Here is a 6,783-nt window from a genome sequence, read left to right as displayed (position 1 = left end):
AACAGCAAGCAAAGCAAAATAAAATGACATTCTAAGAATGGCAAACATCATGTGAAGAAGCAAAAACTTAGGATCAACCGAAACTAACCGATAGTTGTTGAAGAAGAAAGGTGGGATGCCAACCGGGGCATCCCCAAGCTTAGATGCTTGAGACTTCTTGAAATATTATCCTGGGATGCCTTGGGCATCCCCAAGCTTGAGCTTTTGTGTCTCCTTAATTCTTCTCATATCACGGTCTCCCTAAATCTCAAAAGCTTCATCCACACAAAACTCAACAAGGACTCGTGAGATAAGTTAGTATAAACCATTGCTAAAACCTTATCATACTCTACTGTAGCAAATCACTAAAATTATTATTCAACATTGCATACTAAATGCCTCTGCATATTTAATAGTCCTATCCTCAAATAGAATCATTAAAGAAGCAAACATATGCAAACAATGCAAACATAACAGCAATCTGCATAAACAAGACAGTCTGTAAAGAATGCAGCAACATCTATACTTTCCAGCTGCAAAAATTATGAAAGAAAATTGCCACTGTAGTAAATTTATCAGAGCTTAATATGCAAAAGGTTTAAACATTTTATCACATTCTGACTTTTCTAGGGAATTATTGCAAGAGCGGTAAACTTTCTGTTTTCAAACAGCAACATGTGGACTTCTAAAATAGGCATAGTAAAGGCTATCAATGCCACTTTTATTGAAATAAAATATGCAAAACATTGTTCTAAATAACAGCAAGGAAATATTTACAAAATAAATTGACGCTCCAAGCAAAACACATATCATGTGGTGAATAAAAATATAGCTCCAAGTAAAGTTACCGATGAACGAAGACGAAAGAGGGGATGCCTTCCGGGGCATCCCCAAGCTTAGGCTCTTGGTTGTCCTTGAATAGTACCTTGGGGTGATTTTTCATTCGGATGTAACTTTTCGAGTAGATGATTTTTCATATAAAAAACTTTTTCATCCGAGTTAGTATGCAAAAGTTATGCCCATTTTTACAAATTTCAGAGAGATTTTGCAAATAAAGTCAAAATTCACATTTGTAAATTTTCCCAACAACTGGACCACATATCACATGGGAAACTTATTTTCTTTTATTTTTTTGACATTTCCTTCATTTTCTTTTATTTTTTTAAAACGGAAAAGGCGATCCACCAGGGGGGTAGAGTTTGAAAATGGGACCTTTAGTAACGGTTCGTGGCACGAACCGGGACTAAAGGTCTCAACCCCATTAGTCCAGGTTCGTGCCTCAAACCGGGACTAAATGTCTAATCTTTAGTCCCGGTTTGAGGCATGAACCGGGACCAATGGTTGTGGGCCAGGAGCGAGGCCCATTGGTCCCCGTTCATCCCACCAACCGGGACCAAAAGGTCCAGATGAACCGGGACCAATGGCCCACGTGGCCCGGCCGGCCCCCTGGGCTCACGAACCGGGACCATTGCCCCCATTGGTCCCAGTTCTGGACTGACCCGGCCCGGACCAAAGCCCTATTTTCTACTAGTGCAAGTAGAGTCCCATCCGGACACGAGACGAAGTCTTCAATCTTGTATCTTCATAGTCTAACAGTCCGGCCAATGGAGGCTAGATTGGCTTTTGGTGGCTACGGAGGCTTCTAGCGGTGGAACTCCTGACCTATTGTGCTCCCCGATAGTTTTAGGCTATATGGAGATATATAGGAGGAAGAAGTACGTCAGGGAAGCCACGAGGGGCCCACGAGGGTGGAGGGCGCGCCCATGAGGGGTGGGCGCGCCCCCTACCTCGTGGCCTCCTCGAAGTTTCCTTGACGTAGACTCCAAGTCTTCTGGGCTTCTTTTGCTCCAAAATTAAGTTCCGTGAAGTTTCAAGTCAATTGGACTCCGTTTGGTTTTCCTTTTCTGCGATATTCTAAAACATGGAAAAAACAGAAACTGGCACTGGGCTCTGGGTTAATAGGTTAGTCCCAAAAATGATATAAAAGTGTATAAAAGCACAAGTGTGGCAAAGGATAGTAGCATTGTCCCTTCTCTCTTTTTCTCTCATTTTCATTTTTTTCATTTTTTTGGCCTTCTCTTTTTTATGGCCTTTCTCTTTTTTTATTCCTCACTTGGGACAATGCTCTAGAAAATGATGATCATCACACTTCTATTTATTTATAACTCAATGATTACAACTCGATACTTGAACAAAGATGACTCTATATGAATGCCTCCGGCGGTGTACCGGGATATGCAATGAATCAAGAGTGACATGTATGAAAGAATTATGAACGGTGCCTTTGCCACAAATACTATGTCAACTACATGATCATGCTTAGCAATATGATAATGATGAATCTGTCATGATAAACGGAATGGTGGAAATTTGCATGGCAATATATCTCGGAATGGCTATGGAAATGCCATAATAGGTAGGTATGGTGGCTGTTTTGAGGAAGATATAAGGAGGTTTATGTGTGAAAGAGCGTATCATATCACGGGGTTTGGATGCACCAGCGAAGTTTGCACCAACTCTCAATGTGAGAAAGGGCAATGCACGGTACCGAAGAGGCTAGCAAGGATGGAAGGGTGAGAGTGCGTATAATCCATGGACCCAACATTAGTCATAAAGAACTCACATACTTATTGCAAAAATCTACATGTCATCAGAAACCTCGGCACTACGCGCATGCTCCTAGGGGGATAGATTGGTAGGAAAAGACCATCGCTAGTCCCCGACCGCCACTCATAAGGAAGACAATCAAATAACACCTCATGTTTCAAATTTGTTACACAACGTTTCCAATACGTGCATGCTATGGGACTTGCAAACTTCAACACAAGCATTTCTCAAATTCACAACTACTCAACTAGCACGACTTTGATATTATTACCTCCATATCTCAAAACAATCATCAAGCATCAAACTTGTCTTAGTATTCAATACTCTATATGAAAGTTTTTACTATTCTTGGATGCCTAGCGTATTAGGATTATTTAAGCAAATTACCATGCTATTTAAAACTCTCAAAATGATATAAGTGAAGCATTAGAGTTCATCTATTTCTATAATACCACCACCGTGCTCTAAAAGATATAAGTGAAGCACTAGAGCAAATGACAAACTACTCCGGAAGATATAAGTGAAGATCAATGAGTTGTCGAATAATTATGCAACTATGTGTAGACTCTCTAACATTTAATAATTTCAGATCTTGGTATTCTATTCAAACAGCAAGCAAAGCAAAATAAAATGACATTCTAAGAATGGCAAACATCATGTGAAGAAGCAAAAACTTAGGATCAACCGAAACTAACCGATAGTTGTTGAAGAAGAAAGGTGGGATGCCAACCGGGGCATCCCCAAGCTTAGATGCTTGAGACTTCTTGAAATATTATCCTGGGATGCCTTGGGCATCCCCAAGCTTGAGCTTTTGTGTCTCCTTAATTCTTCTCATATCACGGTCTCCCTAAATCTCAAAAGCTTCATCCACACAAAACTCAACAAGGACTCATGAGATAAGTTAGTATAAACCATTGCTAAAACCTTATCATACTCTACTGTAGCAAATCACTAAAATTATTATTCAACATTGCATACTAAATGCCTCTGCATATTTAATAGTCCTATCCTCAAATAGAATCATTAAAGAAGCAAACATATGCAAACAATGCAAACATAACAGCAATCTGCGTAAACAAGACAGTCTGTAAAGAATGCAGCAACATCCATACTTCCCTAGCTCCAAAAATTATGAAAGAAAATTGCCACTGTAGTAAATTTATCAGAGCTTAATATGCAAAAGGTTTAAACATTTTCTCACATTCTGACTTTTCTAGGGAATTATTGCAAGAGCGGTAAACTTTCTGTTTTCAAACAGCAACATGTGGACTTCTAAAATAGGCATAGTAAAGGCTATCAATGCCACTTTTATTGAAATAAAAGATGCAAAACATTGTTCTAAATAACAGCAAGCAAATATTTACAAAATAAATTGACGCTCCAAGCAAAACACATATCATGTGGTGAATAAAAATATAGCTCCAAGTAAAGTTACCGATGAACAAAGACGAAAGAGGGGATGCCTTCCGGGGCATCCCCAAGCTTAGGCTCTTGGTTGTCCTTGAATAGTACCTTGGGGTGATTTTTCATTCGGATGTAACTTTTCGAGTAGATTATTTTTCATATAAAAAACTTTTTCATCTGAGTTAGTATGAAAAAGTTATGCCCATTTTTACAAATTTCAGAGAGATTTTGCAAATAAAGTCAAAATTCACATTTGTAAATTTTCCCAACAACTAGACCACATATCACATGGGAAACTTATTTTCTTTTATTTTTTTGACATTTCCATCATTTTCTTTTATTTTTTTAAACTGAAAAGGCGATCTACAAGGGGGGGGGGTAGAGTTTGAAAATGGGACCTTTAGTACCGGTTCGTGGCACGAACCGGGACTAAAGGTCTCAACCCCATTAGTCCCGGTTTGTGCCTCAAACCGGGACTAAAGGTCTAATCTTTAGTCCCGGTTCGAGGCACGAACCGGGCCCAATGGTTGTGGGCCAGGAGCGAGGCCCATTGGTCCCGGTTCATCCCACCAACCGGGACCAATGGCCCACGTGGCCTGGCCGGCCCCCTGGGCTCACGAACCGGGACCAATGCCCCCATTGGTCCCGGTTCTGGACTGAGCCGGGACTAATGGGCTGACCTGGCCTGGACCAAAGCCCTGTTTTCTACTAGTGCAAGTAGAGTCCCATCCGGACACGAGACGAAGTCTTCAATCTTGTATCTTCATAGTCTAACAGTCTGGCCAATGGAGGCTAGATTGGCTTTCGGTGGCTACGGAGGCTTCTAGCGGCGGAACTCCCGACCTATTGTGCTCCCCGGTAGTTTTAGGCTATATGGAGATATATAGGAGGAAGAAGTACGTCAGGGAAGCCACGAGGGGCCCACGAGGGTGGAGGGCGCGCCCAGGAGGGGTGGGCGCGCCCCTACCTCCTGGCCTCCTCGAAGCTTCCTTGACATAGACTCCAAGTCTTCTGGGCTTCTTCTGCTCCAAAAATAAGTTCCGTGAAGTTTTAGGTCAATTGGACTCCATTTGGTTTTCCTTTTCTGTGATATTCTAAAACAAGGAAAAAACAGAAACTGGCACTGGGCTCTGGGTTAATAGGTTAGTCCCAAAAATGATATAAAAGTGTATAAAAGCACAAGTGTGGCAAAGGATAGTAGCATTGTCCCTTCTCTCTTTTTCTCTCATTTTCATTTTTTTCATTTTTTTGGCCTTCTCTTTTTTATGGCCTTTCTCTTTTTTTATTCCTCACTTGGGACAATGCTCTAGAAAATGATGATCATCACACTTCGATTTATTTACAACTCAATGATTACAACTCGATACTTGAACAAAGATGACTCTATATGAATGCCTCCGGCGGTGTACCGGGATATGCAATGAATCAAGAGTGACATGTATGAAAGAATTATGAACGATGCCTTTTCCACAAATACTATGTCAACTACATGATCATGCTAAGCAATATGATAATGATGAATGTGTCATGATAAACGGAATGGTGGAAAGTTGCATGGCAATATATCTCGGAATGGCTATGGAAATGACATAATAGGTAGGTATGGTGGCTGTTTTGAGGAAGATATAAGGAGGTTTATGTGTGAAAGAGCGTATTATATCACGGGGTTTGGATGCATCGGCGAAGTTTGCACCAACTCTCAATGTGAGAAAGGGGAATGCACAGTACCGAAGAGGCTAGCAAGGATGGAAGGGTGAGAGTGCGTATAATCCATGGACCCAACATTAGTCATAAACAACTCACATACTTATTGCAAAAATCTACAAGTCATCAGAAACCTCGGCACTACGTGCATGCTCCTAGGGGGATAGATTGGTAGGAAAAGACCATCGCTAGTCCCCGACCGCCACTCATATGGAAGACAATCAAATAACACCTCATGTTTCAAATTTGTTACACAACGTTTACCATACGTGCATGCTATGGGACTTGCAAACTTCAACACAAGCATTTCTCAAATTCACAACTACTCAACTAGCCCGACTTTGATATTATTACCTCCATATCTCAAAACAATCATCAAGCATCAAACTTCTCTTAGTATTCAATACTCTATATGAAAGTTTTTACTATTCTTGGATGCCTAGCATATTAGGATTATTTAAGCAAATTACCATGCTATTTAAATCTCTCAAAATGATATAAGTGAAGCATGAGAGTTCATCTATTTCTATAATACCACCATCGTGCTCTAAAAGATATAAGTGAAGCACTAGAGCAAATGACAAACTACTCCGAAAGATATAAGTGAAGATCAATGAGTAGTCGAATAATTATGCAACTTTGTGAAGACTCTAACATTTAATAATTTCAGATCTTGGTATTCTATTCAAACAACAAGCAAAGCAAAATAAAATGACATTCTAAGAATGGCAAACATCATGTGAAGAAGCAAAAACTTAGGATCAACCGAAACTAACCAATAGTTGTTGAAGAAGAAAGGTGGGATGCCAACCGGGGCATCCCCAAGCTTAGATGCTTGAGACTTCTTGAAATATTATCCTGGGATTCCTTGGGCATCCCCAAGCTTGAGATTTTGTGTCTCCTTAATTATTCTTGTATCACGGTCTCCCTAAATCTCAAAAGCTTCATCCACACAAAACTCAACAAGGACTCATGAGATAAGTTAGTATAAACCATTGCTAAAAACTTATCATACTCTACTGTAGCAAATCACTAAAATTATTATTCAACATTGCATACTAAATGCCTCTGCATATTTAATAGTCCTAT

This window comes from Triticum aestivum, chromosome 4A (assembly GCF_018294505.1).
Source record: "Triticum aestivum cultivar Chinese Spring chromosome 4A, IWGSC CS RefSeq v2.1, whole genome shotgun sequence".
NCBI lineage: Eukaryota > Viridiplantae > Streptophyta > Magnoliopsida > Poales > Poaceae > Triticum > Triticum aestivum.
The sequence above is the reverse complement of the archived record's forward strand: the minus strand, read 5'-3'. Positions refer to the sequence as shown.